This window comes from Cetorhinus maximus, chromosome 6 (assembly GCF_964194155.1).
Source record: "Cetorhinus maximus chromosome 6, sCetMax3.hap1.1, whole genome shotgun sequence".
NCBI classification, from domain to species: Eukaryota; Metazoa; Chordata; class Chondrichthyes; order Lamniformes; family Cetorhinidae; genus Cetorhinus; species Cetorhinus maximus.
The window spans coordinates 16,850,329-16,875,732 of NC_135884.1; the positions used below are offsets into that span (position 1 = coordinate 16,850,329).

The 25,404-nt window shown below is 41.5% G+C and overlaps 1 protein-coding gene and 1 long non-coding RNA gene across 12 annotated transcripts in view; one reads left to right on the forward strand and one right to left on the reverse strand.

Moving 5' to 3' along the window:
- setd5 (SET domain containing 5) overlaps window positions 1-24,147 on the reverse strand; it is a 169,940-nt gene extending 145,793 nt beyond the window's left edge. For 4 of the 11 annotated variants that reach the window (XM_078543261.1, XM_078543260.1, XM_078543251.1 and 1 more), the window contains exon 1: window positions 21,943-22,117. The gene's annotated coding sequence lies outside the window, so the exon portion shown is untranslated. Of the gene's footprint in view, window positions 1-21,942; window positions 22,118-23,650 lie in introns of those variants that run through there. The other 7 variants (XM_078543259.1, XM_078543256.1, XM_078543253.1 and 4 more) reach the window with 4 other exon arrangements.
- On the forward strand, window positions 16,842-18,631 carry LOC144681569 (uncharacterized). Its single transcript, XR_013576798.1, has 2 exons — window positions 16,842-17,029; window positions 17,963-18,631. It is a non-coding gene; the product is annotated as an uncharacterized LOC144681569 (long non-coding RNA).
- Window positions 24,148-25,404: the final 1,257 nt, after the last annotated feature.

Genomic DNA, 25,404 nt, shown 5'->3' on the forward strand with positions numbered 1-25,404 from the left:
AGCAGCTGAAGATGGTTGGGCCAAGGACCCTACCCTGAGGAACTCCTGCAGTGATGTCCTGGAGCTAAGATGACTGACCTCCAACAACCACAACCATCTTCTTTTGTGCTCAGTATGACTCCAACCAGTGGAGAGTTTTCCCCCCGATTCCCATTGACTCCAGTTTCGCTAAGGCTCCTTGACGCCTCACACTGTCAAATGCGGCCTTGATGTCAGGGGAAGTCGCTCTCACCTCACCTCAGGAGTTCAGCTCTTTTGTCCATGTTTGAAACAAAGGTGTAATGAGGTCAGGAGCTGAGTGGCCCTGGCGGAACCCAAACTGGGCGTCAGTGAGCAGATTATTGCTAAGCAAGTGCCGCTTGATAACACTGTTGATGACCCCTTCCATTACTTTATTGATGATTGAGAGTAGACTGATGGGGCTACTGTTTGGCCGGGTTGGATTTGGATTTGTCCTGCTTTTTGTGTACAGGACATACCTGGGCAATTTTCCACATAGCCGGGTAGATGCCAGTGATGTAGCTGTACTGGAACAGTACAGTACTGAAAGTCTTCAGTACTATTGCCTGAATCTTGTCAGGGCCCACAGCCTTTGCAGTATCCAATCCCTTCAGCCATTTCTTGATATCGCGTGGAGTCAATCGAATTGGCTCAAGGCTGGCATCTGTTTTCTGGGGACCTCCAAAGGAGGCCAAGGTGGATCATCCACTCGGCACTTCTGGCTGAAGATTGTTGCAAATGCTTCAGCCTTATCTTTTGCACTAATGTGCTGGGCTCCCTCATCATTGAGGATGGGGATATTTGTGGAGCCTCCTCCTCCAGTGAGTTGTTTAATTGTCCACCACCATTCATGACTGGATGTGGCAGGACTGCAGAGCTTCGGTCTGATCCGTTGGTTGTGGGATCGCTTAGCCCTGTCGATCACTTACTGCTTATGCTGAGTGCCATGCAAATAGTCCTGTATTATAGCTTCACCAGGTTGACACCTCAGTTTTAGGTATGCCTGATGCTGCTCCTGGCATGGCCTCCTTCACTCCTCATTGAACCAAGGTTGATCCCCTGGCTTGATGGTAATGGTAGAGTGGGGGATATGCTGGGCCATGAGGTTACAGATTGTGATTGAGTACAGTTCTGCTGCTAATTGCCCACAGCGCCTCAATGATGCCCAGTCTTGAGTTGCTAGATCTGTTCCAAATCTATCCCATTTAGCACGGTGGTAGTGCCACACAACACGATGGAGGATATCTTCAATGTGAAGGCGGGACTTTGTCTCCACAACGACTATGTGGTGGTCACTCCTACCGATAGTGTCATGGACAGATGCATCTGAGGCAGACAGGTTGGTGAGGATGAGGTCAAGTATGTTTTTCCCTCTTGTTGGTTCCCTCATCACTTGCCGCAGACCCAGTCTAGCAGCTATGTCCTTTAGAACTCGGCCAGCTTGGTCTAAAGTGGTGCTACTGAGCCACTCTTGGTGATGGACATTCAAGTCACCCACCCAGAGTACATTCTGAGCCCTTCCCACCCTCAGTGCTTTCTCCAAGTGATGTTCAACAAGGATTCATCAGCTGGGGGAGGGCAATACATGGTAATCAGCACGAGGTTTCCTTGCCCATGTTTGACCTGATGCCACAAGACTTCATGGGGTCCGGAGTCAATGTTCAGGACTCCCAGGGCAACTTCTTCCCAAGTGTATACCACTGTGCCACCACTTCTGCTGGGTCTGTCCTGCTGGTGGGACAGGACACACCCAGGAATGGTGATGGTGGTGTCTGGGACATTATCTGTAAGGTATGATTCCGTGAAAATGACTATGTCTGTGAGACAGCTCTCCCAATTTTGGCACTAGCCCCCAGATGTTAGTAAGGAGGTCTTTGCAAGGTCGACAAGGACTGAGACTGCCGTCATCATTTCCAGTGCCTAGGTCGATGCCGGGTGGTCCACCCGGTTTCATTCCTTTTTTGTGACTTTGTAGTGATTTGTTACAACTGGCTTGCTAGGGCATTTAAGAGTCAACCACATTGCTATGGGTTTCCTTCCCTAAAGGACATTAGTGAACCAGATGGGTTTTTACAACAATCGACAATGGTTCCATGGTCATCATTTTAATTCCAGATTTTTATTGAATACAAATTCCACCATTTGCCATGGCGTGATTCAAACCCGGGTCCCCAGAACATTACCCTGGGTCTCTGGATTTCTAGCCCAGCGACAATACCACTACACCCCACCTCCCACCATTAACAACTACTATTTTTCTCTCCTCCTCTAGTGAAGTTTGGGTCACTTTAGTGTTAGTCTCCTCATAAGCAAATAACTGATATAGACATCAAGACTTTTTTTTTGTACATTTGTTCCTCTACAACTAGTGAAGCCAACATGTCCATCACTGATCACTCTAAATGCAGTTACCCGTGACTGGACGATAGTCACGCCCATGTAACTGACCACCTTGATCTGATCCCAGTCATCTGCACATGATAAATTTCTCCAAGGGTAACCAAGTATAACACTTAAATCACTATTTCCAAATGAAACTGGAATATGAGATTTTTCAGATTAATACAGTAGTAATTTGGAATTGGTAAAATTGGCTCGAGAATTGTACAATGTAAAGAACCATTTACCATTTGAACACAAACTCCAAAAACATAATAATGCAGCTTTGGCCATAAGCAAGTCTACCCTATACCGGAGAAAATCTTATTTCAGAATATCAGTAATATAATGTACTCCATCTGAATCACTTAAGGACTACTACTTAATATGAAAAGTCAATTTCAAAAGTACAGTTGGTCCTTTTTGCAGAGATGTATCAGCTATTTCGATGTTCTAATTTGGTAATAATAGTCCTATAATGTTTGTAGCAGCTCTGTGAAAAGGATCATGTATTTTTAGGTGTTAACGATAGCTCGGTCAGTAGCACTCTTGCCCCTGAATCACAAGGTTGTGGGTTCAAGTCCCAATATAGTGATTTGAGCACAAAGTTTAGGCTGATACTCCAGACAGTGCCAAGAGAGATGCTGTTTTTCAGATGCGATATTAAACCGAGGTCCTGTCTGCTTTCTAAGATGGATATAAAAAGATCCACTGGTGCTATTTTGAAGGAAAGCAGGGGAGTTCTCTCCACTATCCTGGTCAATATTTATCCCTCATTCAACACCACTAAAGAACAGATTATCTGGTCATTCTTCTTGTTCTTAGGTAGTCCCTCAGGATCATGGATTAATTGCTTCCACTCTGGTTCTATGGCTTCTGAGATGACTGATAAGCCCAATGCACAATCTGTAGACTCTCCCACATGCAGGACAGGAGGCGTTTGAAGGATCCAGTACTTGAGTTGTTTAGAGGTTTTGTGTTCTCTCCAATGCCTCAATTTCAATGCTGCGTGTTCCTCACTAAGTCTCTTGATATGTGCGGAGCCTTCCGAATGAACATTTTCCATTTTGGTCAGTCACAGGCCAGGGACTCCTATGAGTCGAATGTTTGACCTCTTCAGGGATGTTGCGAGGCTTCAGCATCGGGAAACACCCTCTCTGAGAAGACTTCCTTCACCCAACAGCGTATAACATACATGCTTGGTGCTGAATCATCCCTGATTATCATTAATAATTCACCTCACTGACAGTTTTCCGCGGTATCTGACAACAATTTTTAAACAATTATTAAAGTCAACAGAGACTTCCCCATGAATCTGCTGACACAGACATAAGCAGCTCCATGCTACCAACAAGAAAGCTTACAGGTTTGATACATATGCTGTGCTAAATTAGTTCACTTACACAGGGCAAGGATTAGGATGCTACATTTTATTCCTTTCTCTCCCTTGCTGGATTTGAGCACATTAACAGGGCAGGCACTTTGTGCAGTTTTGACTGAGCATGCATTCAGGGGTGCTATCCTCTGGATGAGGCACTAGATCTAGGGCCTATTTGTCAGTTCAGGGAATGTTAAAGATTTCACAGTACTATTCAACAATGAGGCAGTCTCCCTGTCATGGCCAATATTTTTCGTTCAACCAGTACCACCAGAAACAGGTGAACTGAACTACATCTCAGTGCTGTTTGTGGAATCTTTTTGTGCACAATGTTGGTGTCCATCTGTTCAACAATAGTGAATGCACTACAAAGTAAGCAAGATAAAAGTAAAACTGATTTGCATTTAAATAATGCCATTCAAGGTCCCAAGTGAAAAAAGACTTGCATTTATAGCTTTCATGACCTCAGAACATTCTAAAACACTTAACAACCAATGAAGTACTTTTGAAGTCAAAAATAAAAATACCTGGAAAAACTCAGCAGGTCTGACAGCATCTGCGGAGAGGAACACAGTTAACGTTTCGAGTCCGTATGACTCTTCAACAGAACTAAGGAAAAATAGAAAAGTTCTGCTGAAGAGTCATACGGACTCACAACGTTAACTGTGTTCCTCTCTGCAGATGCTGTCAGACCTGCTGAGTTTTTCCAGGTATTTTTATTTTTGTTTTGGATTTCCAGCATCCGCAGTTTTTTGCTTTTATCTAAGTACTTTTGAAGTGTATTTTTTGCTATAATGTAAGAAATGTGGCAGCCAATTTATGCACAGCAAGCTCCCACAAACAGCAATGTCTTAATGATCAGATAATCTGCTTTACAGGTGTTAAGTCAATTGCTGACAGTAGTGTTGAATCTCAAGGCTCTTCAATGCACTACCTCGAGCTATGTCACCCTTATACAAGGGAGGCTTGCATTTATACAGCACCTTTCACAACCACAGGGCGTCTCAAAGAACTTTACAGCCAGTGAAGCACTTCTTGAATTGTAGCCTCTGCTGTAATGCAGAAATCTCACCACCCACTACTCAAAGTATAGTTTGGCCTAGATCTTAGTCTTCTGGGTATTTCTGTTTAGTCCTTAGCTAGCTCAACACCAACCACTGAGTATTCATTTTTCCCATTTTTGCTTTCTAGGTGCTATGCTTTATGCTTATCTGCAACTGTTGTTGACTTATATATTTTATCCAGCTGATTTATTTTCTGAGCTGTCTTCTCCAAATCCACAGCCTGTTCCTAGTTTGGTACCTACTGCAAGTTTGACCAATTTTCATTGAGTTTCAGAATGAAAGTCATTTATATGAGTTATACTGTTACCCTGTAACCCAACACTGTACCCTGGGGCACCCCACTCATTGCTCCCCACAACCAAACATGACTGCCCTAATAAGCATTCGTGGTGATTCCAAAACAGTGCATGCTTCGGATTATTTTTGAAGCACTTTCACTGTTATGTAGACAAACATGGGAGTCACTCTCAGCACAGCAAGGCCTCACAAATATCAATGAAACAAATGACCAGCTACTCTGTTTTAGTGTTATGAGTTGTGCAATGAATGTTGGCCAGGGAAACACAAAAAATCCCTGCACTACTCAAAAAAATTGCTGTGGTATGTTTTGAACAGGCAAACAGCACCTCGGTTTAACAACCTAAAGATTTATCACATGTATAGCATTTTGGGATATTTGAGACACATGGTGCAAACATGCTTTGCCTATGCAATTTCTCTCTCTACAATAGGAAAAGAGGGACCTGTGGGTGCATGTGCATTGATCTTTGAAGATGACAGGCCATACTGAGAGAGTGGTTAGCAAAGCATATGGGATCTTGGGCTTCATTATAACCTTTATAAGGCTATAACTAGGGCACTGCATCCAGTTCTGGTCACCACACTTTAGGAAGAATGTCAAGCTTCTTGAATGATTGCAGGGAAGATTTCCCCAAATTGTTCCAAGGATGGCAGGATTTTAGCTACAAGGTTAGGTTGAAGCTGGGGTTGTTCTCCTTGGAGTATAGGAAATTGAGGGGAGATTTGATAGCGGTGTTCAAGAGTATGACAGGTTTGGATAAGGTAGACAAGGAAAAACCATTCCCTTTAGCTGATGGTACAAAAATGAGGGGACACAGATTTAAGATTTTGGGCAGAGATGCAGGGGGAATGTGAGGATGAACTTTTTTATGCAGCAGGTGGTAATGGTCTCAAACTCGCTGCCCACCAGGGTGATGGAAGAGGCAATGATCTCAAAAGGAAATTGGATAGGCACTTGATAGAAATAACCTTACAGGGCTCCAGGGTTTAGAGCAGGGGGCAGGACTGATCAGATTGCTCCATGGAGGGCCAGCATGGACTCAATGGATTGAGCAGCCTCCTTCTGTATCAGAAATTATTCTATGACAATAGAACAAAGCAACTCCCCTCCCAGTTAGGGAGCAGAAAATTGGTCAAGTTCCCCAGTTAGGGAGAAGGTAATTGGTCAAATTCTTGACTAATTTTCTGACTCCAGATGGAGATTTGTGTGTGGAGAACTGAAGATTGAGCAGGCTCAGCCACAATGATCTATGAGCTGTATAACCTGCTGACCGCTCTAGGATCCCACATCAAGATTGATCACTTTGACAAGGTATCAGAGGGCAACCAGTGTTGATAGAAATCTCTGCTGTTGGCTGATATCAGCCAGAGATTCTGGGAAGGCATTACAACTGACCTCAGAAAATGTCAGTCATAGCTGTCGCTCCTGGTCACTGCCCAACAATTCCCACTACTGAAAATGCCTTCATGGATGCCAGGTGGCCCTAGTGTGAGACTTCATATGTAGCCACTCAGTCTCTCTGATGAGCAGCTAAGCAGTCTACAATTTCAAAAAGCCTTAGAAATTGGAAGAAACATTTTTCCATCACAACATAAACCTCAACATTTAGTGCTGAGCAGTGAAGGTGCAGAACTAGGATTTTTTTTTATATCAAGTGTTCCAGAAAATGCACTGCAAATGTCTCCACATTTTTATCGTTCAGATGCACTAGCAAAATTGGTGAATACACTTAGTGATGAAATCACATTGCCAATGCACTCTGTTCTACTCACCAACAGTATGCTTCTCTCGAGACACCCAGTATGGTCAACATTTCCTAATTCCTTTGACTTTTCCTTACCAACTCACTGGTGTGAAGAGTGAACGGAAGGTAGGCATTTAAATAACTTATCTGACTCTTCAGACCATCAACAATCCAAGTTGTAGTCGGACACTTTGGAAACACTTTTGAACTGGACAAGGACAGTCCATCTCAAATCTTCACCTATGAGGCCTTTGTGATGACAGAAAATGTCCTTGAGGACAAAAACAAACCAAGTCCTATATCACTGAATCACGCCCACTAACTAAACCATCTGGTGGTCTATACGCTTTGCATCCGGCTGATGACTATTCTGAGGACTAGAATTATATAGCAAGTGCGCATATATGTTACATAGTGATAATTGCACCCAAATGGATACCATTGGTATGCATCTTTACTTGCATGAAATAAATGTCTGTATTGTACTGCCAGTCCTAGGTTCCTCAGTATCATATCAATTCTTCTATTTTCCCTCCGCACCCCAAGGACAGAACAAATTAGCTGATGTGGACCATATCTATAATGATTTAAACTAATTTATTCTGTTTTTGATTGTTGTAGGCTGCATCAGCATCTGAAACAATGAAAGCTGCTCAACTTTTCTACCTTCAAAGGCATCCTTGTAGATCTTATTCAGAATTTTAAGCACCACTGTTGATGCTTTGTAAAGGAAGCTCCTGAAATTGACCCACTAGAACGAGAATAAAGGTTTTGTTTTTATTAGTCACAGGCTTATTTTTGCTACTTTAAACTCTGTTACTTTAAACTTTTACTATTGAAACTTTCCTCAAAGCAATTATAAATTTCTCTAGCGTTGCAGTGTGTGTGTGTGTGTATCTATTCAATAAACTATATCTGAAATTGGTCAATTTTTTTGTATGGGCATTTGATACAAATGGAAAACGAAAAGGTCATACCCCTGAGAAAAAATTGTCAACAAGAAGTAGTTTGACCAACTGAGATGGTTCCATAAAATATTATTTTGCAACAGTTTGCAAACTGTGTGCATTTAGGGCAGGAGTAAAAGCACAACTGGTTTGCATTACTTTATTGAAAAACTCAAAATTTGCATTGGACATGCGTGACCCACCTACTCACAATGACATTCTCAACTAAGAATGAAATTCATTCATTTTAATAGATACCAGCCATGCAACAGGTAGCTAGAGATCACTTTCAGTTTCCCATACTTAAAGTAATATTATTAGACTTCAAATTAATGCTCAGTAATTTATTTTTTCTTAGACGAATTTGATCAAGGCTTTAACCTGATGCTAAGCAATGTACCCACAAAGGGCCAGGCCACACTACACCTAATCCCCACCATCTCCTAGCACAGAGCTAAAAGCAACACTTCAGAGACACAGAAGATTTCACACCGTACTTTGGTTGCCACACACCTGATTTCATTGACAGTGATGTGAAGAGGGCAATATATTTTAAAGGGGAAGGGAGAAACCATAACTAAAAATTGAAGAAAAATTTCACACTACACTGAGGCCCACTGAGAACTTAAAACGTACAAATTGATTTCAATATTTAAAGAAAGGTAAAATAATATTTAAGACCACTGCTAAACAATATATACTGAACAATCCGTCCACATTTTACTATGGGCATGTTAGTTTCTTACATAAAGTAATGTTTCCATTTCCTAGCAAAATAAAATGAAACCTAAAGCATCCTCTCTCATGTATATGACCCTATTTTTAGAAATGATGATTGCTGCAGCAATTCAGCAGCTGGTCTAATGACAGTTTGGCAAAGTAAATCCTGGTGAAACTCATAAGTATTCCTGGTAAATGCTCACAAACATATTCCTTACAATGGAGAACACACCACTGGGATGAGCTTCCAACTTAGAAATTATCTTACATGTAAAACACTGAAAGGATCTGTAGCACCACCAGACATTTCCCTGAATTCTTCTTAATACGTGCCTTGTAATATATTAACCAGGGGAAGAGAAAAGAGAAGTTAAGAAATAAACATTCAATCTGATATTTTGATTTGTTTCCAATTATTTTGCTTCACACTATATTAAGATGGTCAAATGTACTTATACACTTACTGTTCACCTGAAACTCTGAAATAATCAGGACAGTTTACTGACTCAGTACCCATAAAACACTGGGTCTTTCCTCATTTGAATGTTAAAGCTGGGATTAATGGCCATGGTAAAGCTTTCATCAACACAAAATTTGACAAATTCTAGTCAGAATAATGCTGGATAAAATTTCTATTTATGCTGCTTTTGCTTTGTATATACACAACTATTTGACATTTTGGGAATGAATCGGATTCAAAATTAACAAGATCAAAAAATAATTTCAATAATCTGAGGTAATGTAGCAATTCGTACTAAACACAGCAGTTCTAGACTATAGAATTTGTAAAGTGTTCAATGTAAAGGACAGCAAACTCTGAAAAATTCGGAAAATAATGAATCATCTACTGAGAATAGGTTCAAAATTCTGCACATCTTCAGGTTTGTCATGTCACCCTCTCTGCTCTTAATATTGGTAACAAGATATCTTTAGTTACACACTTGCAGCTCCTTGGCTTGGTAAATAAATAATAGGCAAATAATGGCAGACATAGTTGGAGCCTATTTGTCACTGTTAGCAACGTCAATATTCCACAATGCCTACAACCAATGATGGAATTAACTATAGTGTAGATTAACAAGCTGCAATGTACAGGGAATGGTTGAAGCTATCATAATATAAATGCCTTTAAGAGAAAGTTAGACAAGCATATGAAGGCAAAATGAATACATGTTTACAATGGTAGATGGAGGTGAGGATGGATGGGAGGAGATTGAGTGCTCGAGGAGCATAAACACAGGCCTGGACTACTTGGGCCAAATGGCTGTTTCTGTGCCTTATCTCCTATGTAATATAGACTCAAATAAACTCAATAAAAGCTAACTAAGCAAGTGAAGACAGCCTTCTATGGCAAGTCCATCATCTAAAATAATCAGAGATATATGACCAAGCTGGTGGGCCTCTTCAAGATTGAAGAGCGGATGCAGGAACAAAATATCCTGTTTGTGTCAAAAATACAAAATCTTCAGTTGCTACACATCAACAAGTCTTTATTAGTTGAAAATGTGAGCAAAGAGTACCATTGGTTAATGACTTAGGGCTGTAATTTTTTTTAAATAGCATCAACGGCAGAACTTTGTCCCTATCTGCATATGTTCAAATCCAGGGTTAACCATCACATGGAGGACCAGGAAAATTCTTGAGTTGGCCATTATCCCCAAAGTGTGACGCACAGTTGCCTTTAGCACCACATTACTACACACCTATCATTCAAAAACTCCCAATGAGTCAAATCCCAGGGAATTCACCCGTAAATTTGTGGTAAGTGGAGCTCTGTGATAGCCAAGGAAGCCCCACCCCGCATGACTGCATCGCTACGTAACTCAATGTGCCGACAAACATGGTCCAAGTCAAAAACAACAAATTCAAACATCAAATGAAAACACGGTAAAGTAGTAAATGTGTGAAAAAGTCTTTATTCAATTTATTCACCCCTTTCAACGACCTGACCTTGTAAAAGGCCGGAGCTTTGCATTGACGTGAGTTAGCTCCAGAAAAACTCCATACTCTTTTTCTGCTCAGGCGAGTGGGTGGGCATTCATGGACGCTTCAGGGTCATCGGGCTCCTCGGACTCCTCAGTTGAAGAATGTACTGCATCAACAATTACATCATCTGTCAGTTCCATTGTGCAGCGTACGGCATCGTCTGCCTCCTTACAAGTTTTCACGCCAGCCTCCTGCAGGCAAGCATAAAGTGCCTTGTCATTGGATTGGTTGGCCTCAGTCTGTTCTGCCTCGTTCTCAGTGTTTAGTGGAGCTGTAACCTGTTTGAGCAGCAACACCTTTAACTTTCTAACAGGTTTAGCCACACTCCCAGGCTTTGCACGTTCTTTCACAGGGGGACCTCAATGTCAAATGATGTCTTGCCCAGCGCTCCATGATTTCGAGCTCTTGTATGGTTTGACTCTGCTCTGATTGGTCGACACAGTCATATGACAAGATTAGAAAAGTTTGGTTAATCCGGAGTTGCCAGTGTGGAATTTATCATGGGCACCGTTCTCTGGGATTTGCCACTCTGCCAGTGGGAATGGCTGACAACTTTGACATAACCAAATTTTGTGTCATCTGAGTTTGACTCATTGCAATTTCACTGCAACTATGTCTATATGGACCATAGAAAGGTGTTTGTGGAGTCAATTCCTGACCTCATGTATACCACAGGAACTGCAATGCAAACTTACTGAATTCACTAAGCCTGTTTTTGATTTTTGTACTATGTGAGTTCACGCTAGTACCACTGATGCCAGGAATGTCTCATGGAGCTAGCTGCAACCTGAAGCTAAAAACCTACTGGGGTGAAGTACAGGCAGCAATCTCAAGAACACGCAACTGCAGTTTCTAAGTGGCTAGACTCAGTGAATCAATCAGATTTATCTTCAGGCTGCACAAGACCTGGACATCACAGGACACAAATAGAATAAAAAGAGTTGCAGTTGTGCTCCCTAGCGCTCACTTGACAGCAACTATTTGTACGAAGAGCAGATCCCAGAAATTTAAGGGCTACATTTTGTAGTTTAAGGGTCTGACACATATAGGGTTAATGTGGGTCTGAGTACAGTGTCGCCCACACAGTAATGTAAGAAAGCACTGGACCCACACTCAGGGTCAATCGAGTGTTGGACAGAGCCATGTATACCAGCACATTCCACTACAGTTGGGGGTGATGTATTAGCATGGATAGGGGATTGATTAACAGACAGGAAACAGAGAGTGGATATAAACGGGGCTATTTCAAGTTGTCAGGCAGTGAATATGGATAATGGCAAGGGGCCTCAGCTAGTTACAATCTATATTAATGACTTAGATGAAGAAACAGAGAGTAATATATCTAAGTTTTCTGATTATACCAAGCTAGGTGGAATGGTAAGCTGTGGGGAGGACACAAAGAGGCTGCAAAGAGATATAGACAGGTTAAATGAATAGGCAACAAGACAGCAGATGGAGTACAATGTAGGGAAATGTGAAGTATTCACTTTGGTCATAAGAATAAAAAAGCAGAATATTTTTTTTAAAGTGGGAACATTGTAAGTGTTGATGTTGAAAGAGGCTGGGTGTGCTGGTACAAGGAACCCAGAAAGTTAGCATTCAGGTGCAGCATGCAATTAGCCTTTATTGCAAGGGGATTGGAGTACAAGAATAAATAAGTCTTGCTACAGTTGCACAGGCTTTTGATGAGACTGCATCTGGAGTAGTGTGTGCAGTTTTGGTCTCCACATTTAAGAAAGGGGTTTGGAGGCGGTACAACAAAGGTTCACAAAATTGGTCCCTGGGATGAGCGGGTTGTCCTATGATGAGAAGCTGAGTAAACTGGGCTTATATTCTCTGCAGTTTAGAAGGATGGGAAGTGATCTCATTGAAACTTACAAAATTCTGAAGGAGCTTGATAAGTTGGACACAGAGATTGTTTCCATTGGTCGGGGAATCTAAAACATGGGACACAGTCTCAAGACAAGGGGGCCGATCATTTAGGACTGAGATGAAGGGAAATTACTTCACTCAAAGGGTTGTGAATCTTGGAGTTCTCTACCTCAGAGGGTTTTGGATGTTCCATTGTGAGTACATTTAAGGCTGGAATAGTCAGATTGTTGATATCTCAGGGAATTAAGGAATATTGGGGGTGGTTGGGAAAAATGGAGTTGAAGCCCAAGATAAGCCATGATCGTACTGAATGGCACAGCAGGCTCTACGGGCCATGTGGTCTAACTCCTGCTCCTATTTCTTTGTGTTCACAGCTGATGAAACTTGAACAGGGTCCAGCCCAATTATTATTTTGCCTCCTAAAAAACAAAACTTCAATGATGAATTGAACTATAGAGCTTGAAGCATCTTAGCCCATTCAATGTAGTGACACATTTTTTCAAAGCTACATCGATGCCCAAAAATCACCTGGAATGTTATGAGTGCAAGGGCCTGCACAATTGTCTGAAATATATAAAAGTAAAGGAAACTTACCATTAGCCAATGCCTTTTTAAATTCTGAAGTTGACTGAATCCAATAATTCCAAAACATATTAACTTCTAATGCAATATGGGTGCCACAGCATAACCGCTGAATATTAATCCATCAAAGGGAAAGCTATCACAACAGCTATCTCATGCTCATGGAAAGGGAACAAGTAAAAACCAGCTTCTAACAGATGATCCTTCTCCCATTTCTAGCTTCTAACCTCTGTCAAAATACTTCTATTTTTAAAATTCTATGATCCGTGCCCAATTGAAATTCCCCCTCTCATTCTTTTTAAGCTTCAATAGGCCATAGGTTCTCATTCCTTTGCTGAGTGATATTTTGCAATCAAGACATATCTCAATATTACCTTAAATTCATTCTTTCCCGGACCCACAAAACAACAAACTTTCTCGTCTTGGTCTGTCCTTCCTTACATCTACGAAGTACAGGTTTTTGAAACCCAAGCTGAATGTTGCAAAACAAGACTCAATTTTCTTTTCTTATCATATCTTTTTTTTCAACTTTGCCAATATATTATCACAGAATCATCAAATGCTTACAAGCACAGAAGGAGGCCATTCAGGCATGAGTGTCCATGCCAAATTCACCTAGTCCCACAGCTCTGCAAACTATTTTATCTTCAGATAATTATCTAATTCTCTTTTGAAGGCCTCAAGTGAATTTGCCACCCTGCGTAAAAGTTTTTCCTCATGTTGCTTCTTTTGCCAATCACTTCCAATCTGGTTCTGAATCCTTCACCACTGGAAACAGTAATCTCCCTATCTGCTCTGTCCAGACCCTTCATGATTTTGAACAACCTGCCCAGCTTCTCCAATCTACGTAACTGAAATTCATCATCCCTGAACCATTCTCGTAAATCCTCTCTGCACCCTCTCTAATGCCTTCACAAGCTTCTCAAAGTGTGGTGCCCAGAACTGAACACAATAGTTCAGCTGGAGGCAAACCAGTGTTGATACAGGTGTACCATATTGCAAGATTTTTGATTAAAAACAAGCAAGTGATATTTGTGTGGACACAATTGTACAGTTTCTCCAGTTAAGGTTGCAATAATGGAAATTGTTGAAAGCACTGGAAGACAATTAGCAAGAGGGTAAAACACTTCCACACGGAAAATAGAAAGATGAGGTACGTGATGATGTAACACTGACATCAGGCAGTCACGTGCTAGATTACTATAGGCAGCAGACAGGCAGCCCTATGGGGAGATGCGCCTTCCCTGTGACCCACTATGTAAATAAACCAGTATTTAAGTAAATACCCCGATACACCTACAGCTCTTCCTTGTTAGAATCCAAACTTACCACATTATACAACATGGTAGCAGCGGTGGCGGCACCAATTTAGTCCTTTGTTGGTGCCATATAACAAATACCGATGGTCCAAGACAACCACAATCCCTGGTCAGCACAATATCTCATCAGGCATCTCTGCGACACCCTCGCTGAAGATGAGCAGCGATGGCAGCACTGTAAGAGGAGTCACGGCCCCTACTCTATCCATTTCATGTCTCAAAGAGCCACAGAGAAATCGCAGCTGGAAGACGCGGCGCAAAATTTTTCTGCAGTTCCGAGCAGTCTCGGGTCTCTTCACCCATCCACAACCAATCCAGGTTGGTTATTTCCTTTCTTTTGTGGAGCCAGACACGCATCGGATCATTGACACCCAGAGGCTCAACTACACCTTAGGTGATTGTAACAGGTTTGAAAACCTTCAACCCCTTTTATATTCAGCCAAGGGACACTGCTGCAGGGCACAAATACTGTGACCATGTCTCCCGTGCCACAGATGAGGTTGTTTACTCGCCCCCGACCATTCTGGGCCCGATGACTAGCCCTTATCAACAACAGTCCTCCACACATCATTGTCTCAATCAGCTCATCCCAACCAAGTGAATTCAGTCCACCACCTAACTATACGCCAAGGGACCGATAAAGTCCACTTGTCTTGCAGGCCCAAACTTGGTAACCCTGCCCTCATTGAAGCCTGTCAAAGCGGTACTAAAAGTGGGAAATTGGTCTGCCGCCACTTTGAAATGCCTGCGCCGTGGCGCGAAATGACAGCACAGGTGGTAGGGTTGCCAGCAGGGGGCTCTGAGTATTTCAAATGTGGCAGGACTGGACATTTCTAGCGCTTCTGCTCAATTAGAGTCTCCAACAAACGGGACAAATGGCGGCACCCCAAGAAGATAACACCTATCCCACACTTCCTAGATGAGGTTCACCAACATCCCAGGACTTCTGGTCCGTCAATTTAGAGGCCAGAGGCTTCCAAATAAGCTTCAAACTTGACACAGGCACAGGAGTACCTATACTGGCTGATCACCTTGCATGGCTCTACACAATTCCTGTTCAGCCTTCTGATAAAACTCCAGGGAGGAATAAACCTACACGTTAAGGGTCAGATTACAGCCACACTATGCCACAAGGGAGCCACACTATGCCACAAGGGACAGATCACAGAGACCCTTTATATAATTCGCTATCAAAGCATTTCCCTACTTATCAGGAACGCGTGTGTACAGTTAGGCATCATACAGAGAGTTGATGAGATTCTTCCATCAGATACCAGGGCCAAATTCTGCCAGAAATTTCAGCCTCACATCACCCTCACTGACCATAATAAAGTGAGAGCGAAGGAATTGAACCTCAGCGAAAACATCAATGGTACAATGCCAGACAAAGCAAAAGATCTGCCACCTCTAACTCCAGGCCAGCAAGTTTGGATCTGGGACAGAAAGGCGAAGGCCTCATTCCATCATCTGCTCCAGATGCCGTCTGATGCTGTCTGGAGAAACAAACAAGCCATCATCGCCTTCACAACCAGATCACAAGGTTTCAACTTCCACAACATGTGATCCAAAGACCCTCAAAATACTCCAGAAGCTTCAAGAGGTGTTGACCCACCCCAGAACCCACTCCTAGACCTCGAATCCAGTGGAGCAGTTACCAGGATATGCTTAGGGCTGAAGGCTCCCCAGAGACTCAACCTATAGCTGCAGGACTCTTGGGTGGGGGGGTGGAGCAGAAATGAGGAGGCAGTAATGTAAATAGTTAAAGATATAGTTTCATATTGTTGCTGAAAATTCAATATTATACTTGGGGGGTGGGGGGGGTGTGTAGTATAAAGGGTTAACAGAATGGATATGCTAATCTGAGGTACATTAGGATGTAGCACTGACTCAGGCAGTACTCTGGGCAGCAGACAGGCAGTCTAGAGGGGAGATGTGCCTTCCCTGTGACCCACTATGTAAATGCTGTAAATAGTGGATATAAACTAGTTTTTAGGCAAATACCCTGATACACCGACAGCTCTTACTTGTTAGAATCCAGGCACATTCTACAGCAGGGGTAGGGAAAAATTATTTTTAAATACAGGGCGATTCGAGTTGGACTGCTCTCCCACATCATTGTAGTAATTTATAGAGCAGCTCAGAGGCCTGAAATCACCATAACTGGCACTCCTTTTAGGGCTGCGGATGGTGTACAATGGCAGACGTGGAAAGCAACATATTTTTTTAGGAACTAATTTTTTAAACATTTTCCTGCACTCTTTCAAGGTGCACTCTCAACGCCATGCTTTAGTGGTTTCTACTTCCAGCAATGCTGAAGATGTTTTGTAAACGGGGTGAATGACAAGAAGTCTCCACACTCGGAGATTCTGACGGGAAATGCTGTCACGCCTTATTGTATAAATGCGGTCTTATGCAGTTCAAGGCTTGCGAAGGGAATAAAAAAAATCTAAGATGCCCCCACCCCCATCACAGTTGGTATCCCTCCCAGGAAGGATTTCAGAAATATTGCTAATGGTAACAAAATTGACTGCTGTTTTGTGCGCATGTGTCGGAACGTCACCACGCAAACATCATGCTGTCACAGTGTTAATGATTCTCTACCAAGTCAGCTCGTGTTTGGGAAGTGCAAGTATGCTTTGTCTCTCCAAACTGGAGCGATTCCCTTCGACTTCGATGGATAGCGTGTGAATGCTCCGTCAGACTAATTGCATCATGATGAATTACGAGTGATAGCATGGTATTCCTTTAATTAGTTGCTGGCAAATATTTTATACGCAGTTAAATCTGACCATCTAAAGTGATGTTTTAAAACAAAACAAAAAAAATCAAAAAATAAAAGTAATGCGTGAAAGGGGGAGGCGAAGGGCACTGTTGACTGCAACTCCTTTCTACATTGTTACGTGCTGCAAGAAAGCTTACAAGAGAATCAGCAGCCTATGTTTGTGCAGTTTCATAATTGGTTTATTTTTGGCTACTTTACAGCTGGAAAAGGTTTGAGAGGCCCAGTGGGAGCGTGGATGATGCAATCTCTTGGAGCACATTAATCCACCTCCAGGCACAGGCTGTTTGAGCAATCGCACGCCCTGCATTCCTTTCCTTGGTTGCAATGTCACATTAGACTTGCAACCACAGTGGCAAATCTAAAGCATGAACAGCGCTACTCCCCCACACCCTCTTCCCCTCTATTTTTCTTAAGTGCATAAAAACCATATTGTTAGAACGGGTTTTATTTTTTGAACTATTCTGGGTACGTGCACACATCCCTGCCAAAAATGGCGTCCCTAATTCATGGCTGCCCAGAGCTCCCCTTCTGTCCTTTGAATTTCTCCCTACTCTTTAGCTAATACATTACAGGACTGGAGCCAGTGATATTCGAGACACGCCGATTTAATTTAGTAAGGCCTTGGAAATGGAGGAGTTTCCCTCTGCCCTTCTGTGCGTGTCAGCTTCGTTTCTCAAAGTGCCTCAATCACTTCTGGTAAGGTATTTCTATCAAATATATTGGACAAGCACGAATGGTGGGCGGTGGCGGGCAATCCGCCATAGGCGACACACACACCTCTGGCAACAACAAACCTTAAAATGACTCTCCCAGCTGCAACAGGGCGGCCAGAAAGCGACTATTATAAAGATTACGATTTTAAAGATTCTCTTTTACACTTTGCAACAGATGGGTCGCGAGACAAACATCTTAACAGATCTTCGGGTATGAAGTTCTCCAAAAAAGGAGAGGTTTGCTGATCTTATTTGAATACGTGGAGTATGCCTTCCAGTATTTCAACAACGATTTCCGGTGTTTCAGTCTCAGCCGAACCCATGTTTAAATAAGACAATGTTGAAAATTCTCTACCAGAATCCCCTTATCAGAAAATAAACTCTACATGATTTTTGTGTAAGGTGATTTCTCTTTACGTTTATAGAACGTACAAAATAAAATGTGTTCAACAAATCAAAAGGCAAGCTGTCCATCGCAATTCAGGGCAATTCGTATTGCAATCGCTCCACCTCCTGAAGAAAACGGGGCCAAAGAATTTCGTTCGCATATTTCGCCATAAATCCTTATAGAGAATGAAAGAAATGCAACTTGAACCAATTACCTAACGTTCCAACAACCGCGGTCTGTCAGCACGCCATGACACAAAAGACTAAACTCATACGAAATATCTTCCAGCCCATTACAAAGTCATTTCTCAAACTACTGCCTTGAGTCAAAATTATTTCCCTTAAGAAACATTTCCATTAGTACCACCTTTATTAAATAAGATTACCAACATTATCTTAAGTTTTTTCAGTCGCTTTTAAGTTTAACCCAACAATAAAAATATGTAAAGTTTTTATAAGATGCGACTCTTATTTACAATATAAAAGGTAATCTCACTGATCTTTTGTGATTTGAAATTAGGAAAATGGCTGCCTTGTGTTTAGGTTACATATTAGCTGTGGAGGTGCTGGCCCTGCCTCTTAGCAAACGCTGCTATAGCCTTTGAAACTGCGCCCATGTCTCTAGTTCCAGACTTCATCCATTAAATTAGCAGTCAATCGGAAATGCTCCACTCATAAGGAAAAACGATCCACAATGGTAATTATCCTTTTGCTGCAATTTCAGTTATTACAACATGTAAAAGCAATTAAGCGCCAGCTGTGGGGGACATCGCTGCAGTATAATTTCAGAAAATTCCATTTCCATTTGTGTTTTTACCCCCTCCCCACTTCCTTCTTTACCAAACTCCATGCCGTGCAGACAAAAGGCTTCACAATTTCGAAGCTCAGAGCAACTACTGTCTGGATTTGCGCACATAATATTCGCACTTAGGAGAATGAAATCACCTGCAGCACGTAACTCAACTTCAATTACATTTCCAATAAAATACAATTAATGAGGCTCAACGTAATATTGAGATTCTTGACGAATACTAACAATACAAAACGAGCTTTACCTCAGGAGCCTTTTCCTCCTAAATCTACATATTTTAAGAATACCATACAACTTAATTAAGTAGGTATTGCAGAAAGCTACACAAAAGGTTCTTGGCAGTGTTCTTTACTTAATGAAGGCCAGCTATAGGGCAGAATAACCACCCATGCAGGAGCAGCCATTTTCACAAATGGCCTACTAGGATTTATTACAGTACAAGGATATTGTGTAATGAATATCCAGTTCACTCTTCAATATATAGCCTCTAATGAAACCTTAACAGAACTTCTCAATCATAAAGGGCAAGATCCTACTACAATCAACTCACATACAATTCTGATTTTCAAATAATCTATAACATTTTCTTCATGGAAATATTATCACAAATTGTATAAACTTCGTTAGCCAAGATCCACGTAACCCAAGCTGGGCAATCAAGCAGTCCAGCCCCAGGCTTGATGTAGGCCGCAGCCGATAATAAATCATTGCCCTACAAAAGCATATATACGTGGTAGCCTATCGTTTTAAAAGGATGATCCATTATAATCTCTTGCCCTATTTGCATAAAAATGAAATGCTTTTCGTTCAAACTACAGCATCTACTATGCAATTTCCCTTTTATCCATCTGCGAATCGCATCCTCTAAAATGCATGAAGCCATTTCCAAAGGTCCAATGCGTCAATCTGCTTACTGACTACAGTTCAAACAAAAATAGTAACGTTGAATTTGCATTGTACATTTTACCGCATTGTTCTACATTGAAATGGTGAGAATGTATTTATCTTTGAGCTTTAATGTTCGAGATGCACCATTTATTGGCGTGCCCAAAATTGAAACAAAGTCTTCACTCAGACAAACACAGCTCGACCATCTGCCTGTTCATTAATATTCTTGGGAACTTCATGCAAGATCAAATTTCACTGAAGGCATTAGCCAGTTTCCTCCACGCAGCTATTTACTTGTGGAACTTTATTAAAATATATTACATTTGATTTCGTGTGTATATATAGACACGTCACACGTTCACTACAAGCGTTGACAACCCACAAAGGAAATGTGATTAGAAACACATTCAAAAATATTTCACCAATAGTGATTAATTACACATTAAAATCGATTTCCTAACACCATAAAACACTGCCTAAACTATGCAAATCTGCCAAAATATTTTAGTCCCGAGAGCAAATTCAACCCGTGACTGGAAGAAATGCATCGCAACCTTCACTACAGTGTATCAATGAAGTGGCATTCTACACAGGCGCTACTTCCCCTCCCCCACATCCTAAACTGCAACACAATCGAAGTAACTACAGGGATTGTCCCGTAGCCACAATGCCATTCACTTCATTCTCTCTTTTGCACTTTCTAATCATCCAAAATGTAACAAATCATTAACAATTAAAGAATCACTAGTTTACAAAATGTTAATCTATAGTTTTATAACACATAGAGGTTAGAGGATGAGTCATATCAGACCCAATCTATCTTCCAATTTCATTTTTTCACTTGAATCAGGGTCAAAATGGCTAAAAACTCCACTAATTACACATCATGTTCGAAAAATAGACCAAGAAGCGAATGAAACAGCAGGGTTTATAGTGATTTTAAGCAAAACATAAAACATTTATCCAAATCATAAATGGGGGACAAAAATTGATAAATCTTTGTATATTATTCATGAGGGACTGAACGATCTGTACCGTTGCTAGTATCAAATAGGAATCTCCTTGCTAAATCTCGTAATCTTGCTCGGATTGAAAGCTTCTGCTTCACAACCAGATTTGAAAAGCTTCAAGAGTGCAACCCCCAGAACAGCTATTTTAAAACACCATTTAACTCTCAAAGCATGAATCATTTATGTATTTAAAATTTCCCCTTACTCTTCAATCAGCAAATAAAAATATTTTTTGATAACGCTAATATTTGGATCTATCGAAGAGCTGAGACCCATGAAGCAGGATTTAAAGACCAGTCCCCTCCCCCACTCCTCTTGTACAGGAATTCTCCGACTCGTCCTTATGAAAATTAATCACCAGTTTCAGAATAGTCATCTTAAAACTTCATAATATTGTTGTAAGACAGTTAAAATGCACTAGAAGCCGGTAGATTTTATTCAATATACGGAGCATTTCTATTTCAGTATGCAGTACGTGGTTGCTCTACCCCTCCCCCTTTCTTATTAAAATACAATATGGGAGAATTCACCACTGACCTCTATAAAGCAAAATAAACGCAACAAAACCACTATTACCGCCTTTATCCAAAGAAACAGAAGACCAATCTAAGTGTTGCATCGACTGTTCCGCGCCAAATATTTGACTGAGGCCCCTGAAGTGCAATCCTAGCTTCCCAGACATATCGGGCCTTGCCCCAACTTCAAAGCCTCAGACTCAATTTCCGCTAACACCGAATTTAGCAAGCTTGTTCCAGTACAGAACAGGATTCTCCCGAACTAATAACTAGTTCTAACATAAGATCACAACACTAACCTGTTCTCTCTTTTTGAATTCTGTGATTAAACGCAGAGTCCTGATTATCGATTTTATGCATTCTCGATCGCTAATATGGATTAAATTACTTCAAATAAAGCACTACATTAGATATAGCTTTGGAAGTTAATACAAGAAGCAAATATTATAGAATTAATCGAAATCTTTCATAGGTCTTGATGATATTTGTTCTAAAAATAAGCACGGTTCCACGTTAAACCTCTCATATTAATATACATTCTTACCTTTCGATTATTACTGAAACAGTTTCCAAAAAATTCGATATTAAAACCAAATAACTTTCAAATAACCATTCGAAGACCAACCTTAAAAAACCTTCAGACAAAACCAACACACAGTAAAGAGCAGACTACCAACCCTTCCCCCCACCCCTTCTCGCTCACACACACACACACACCCACAGCACAAGTTACCTCTGTGCAGATTTAAGGGTAAATAACTGGGTCAGAGTTTAGGGTTATGGATTATCTGGATTATTTTACACGACAAGAAAATGAAGTTATTATGCAGTTCACTAAAGACAAGATCTGTGTTCAAAGCAATATTTTAGATACAAAGTTAGGGCTAGCAATCAGGCTTCTTGGTCTGGAGATCGTTCTTTCAAGACAAGATTCTGGCTTTCTGGTGATGCGGTGAAGCGTTGAATTTACAGCAATTTATTGTGAAGCCTCATAGAAACATAGTTATAAAGGAAGGTATAGGGCTACCATCACATTATGAATTACATTTTATAATGCTACTATGATTCGCAATCGAAGTTTTTTTTTAGTTTTAAAGGGTTAATCATTCTCAAACTTATATGGATAGGGAAAATAAAGGGTGTTTAACTAAAAAATATAACGGCTTAAGTTTTAGAAGCTGAACGAATAAACAAAATATTCTGGTATTAAACATTAAAACATTTTAATTCCATTAAAACTCAGGCTATGGATTTATGACTGAAGATCTCACCCGCCCAGTTTAAAAAACAAAGCATTTTCATTTTCTGCAAAACTAAAGATATTTTCAACTCTACATCTCCTTATCGTCCCCATATGACTTCATATATCCTATGATGAATGCTAGTGAAATCTAACTTTGAATTTATCGTGAAGCTCTACAAGACTAACTAAAGCAAACAACATCATCCACAACACGATTCGTCCCTGGACCATGTGGTACAGAGGCCATGTCCTCTTGTGCTAGATTTTTTTCAATAAAATTCTGTTTTGCTTGGTACCTTCAAACAAATAATCATCATCGATTCCTATAGATACCCAAACACAACAAAATCTAGGGTTGGAAATCTTCATAATTGCCACTTTCTTATTAGGGCATCATTACTTTTGCAAGCAGGAGAACAAAAACTGTGTGCCATAATCTGATTTGGGCATGAAAGAATACCAAAGTCCAAAAGATTCCATCTTATTTTCTAATTACTGTGATACAACATAACTTAGAAATATGTTTTCATGGTGCAATGTGTTGAAAAATGCTTAGTTAATTCTGTATATATATGCATCATAACACTTTGATAATATAGTGCTTAGGCATTATGGTAATTACGTTGAATGCAGATGATTTTTTGAGGGGGAGAGAAAAATAGCTGAGCACCAACTCCAGGATTGGATAATGCCTCCCAGCTGCAGTGCTACCATGGGGCCCAACCTCTCTGGCTTTCCTTGTTATGTTATTCTAATGAAGAAAATGCCAGAGATGAATAAGTTTCTTGAAGTGGAAGAAGCCTACAGAAATCCCACATATTTGCCTACTTGCTTATCTCTTAAATGCAATTATCCAAAGGTCCAAATGGAAAAGGATGTTTGAAAATCGGTTTATAGTGATCCCAGGTTTTCAGAGTGCGCAGTGTTCACCATGTAAACACCATCACCACCAACACTAATAAAGCCATCGAAACTCCTTGGCAACCCGATTATAAACAGGGAAACTCACCGGTTTTTCTCTCAATAATCGTTTCTGAATAGAGCTGCCTTCTCCCCTCTTCTAGTGATCCTTTTTTCCTCTCTCTCTCTCTCTCTTGTGTGTTTATATTTTTGTGTTGCTTATTTTTCCTCAAAAGAAACAAAAACTTAGGATTCATCAAACCAGGCCTAAAACCGAGCCTCGGACTTTCCTGAGCACACCGACCGAGCCCTTCAGACTGACGTTGCAGGGGGTGGGGAAAAAAGGGGGTGTGCTGGGGAAAAGGGGGAGGGGAGGGAGTTTGAAGATTGTTGATATCGCTCACGGTTTACCAAATAGGGTTTTTTTAAAAAGCAAAAAAAAAAGTGGTCCGATGGGAAGACGGGCAGGATAAGGTTTTGTTGTTATTTTAGGACTTTTCCCCTCAGGTAAACATTCGTTATAAGGGTGACAATTGATTCTGTTTGCAGCTGGGCCGACTCCTGCTCAGCAGCACTTGCCCCAGTCTGAGTGCCTCCACCACTGCCCCACCCCCTCCCCCACTTCGCTGGGAAATGGCGGGCCGCCCTGACAAAAGACACGGGGTCCACAAAGCCCGCGCGCAGGGGCTGGCCACGGTAGGCGGGGTTAGCGATCCCCACACACACACACATACATACATACATTCTCGCCCCCCCCCCCGCCCCGAAAGGGAGAGAGTTGAAAGGCGGAGCTCTAAGACCCAGACGGGCCCGCCCTCCTCCATCGCCATTGGATAGTTTGAAATCAATCCTGGCCGACGTCACCAGCCTGGCACCACCCCTTCCGATTTCAAATGGCCGGCTCAGGTGTCAGTCAAGGGGAATGGCCTGTCAATCATGCCACGCCTGTCTTTTCTCTGAGGGAGGGGGTGTAGTTGCTTGATCAGTGGAATAGTGTGGAAGCTGAACGGGGAGAGAGAGACGGCCAGGGAGTGTGCGGGAAGGATATGGTTAACGACACGTCTGTCTGGTGGATTTTTCTGTACAAAAAAACCGAAACAAAACCTTTTGTCAGCCACTAACGGATTTTTGAGTGCTTTCCGTTTTACTTGTTGTGGATTATAAAACTCAAAACATTTTTTTTTAAAAAATAAAATAAAAACCTGATCGATGTCGCTTTGATGTGGTAGCGCGGACCGCAGATATCATGGCGCTTGTTGGGTTTTCTGTAATTCTCTTTGCATGATACTGAGATGGTGTTTTTTTTTAAAAGAAGAGGATGCGTAATTGCGCTTTTAAAACATGCATTTTATGTCGGGTTTAGCGTCGAGAAATCGATTTATTAAGCGCGGCGAAATGTTTTTTTTATTCCCTCGGACAAAATGGCGCTGGCGGGGGCCCCACCTAAGGTGGAGCTTTCGAGGAGGCTTTTATCTGGTTTGTAGGTTTTCTCCGTGGTGGATTCTTTTGGTTGATAACCTTACTTTTTATTTTTTTTTTAAAAAGGGTCTAAAATTGGTGGGGACTCTTTCTTTATTGGAGTTGGGTACGGGGGAGGGAGTTGGAAGAGGGCGAGAGAAGGTTGCAGAATCGTCATGTCCGCTTGGGATGGCGCTTCGTTCATTCACCGAGTGATCTAATTTCTGACCCAACACCCAACTCAAGTTACCGGCAACCTCCCCAAAACAACCTTTTGCTTTTGAGTCAGTCAGTCTTCCGCTTCCGTGATTGATTTTTTTTTTGGTTGCTTTTCTGAAAATCCATATGTCTAGCATGTGGCATGTAATATTTTCACTCCCCTTGTATTCTTGGACCTACTGCATA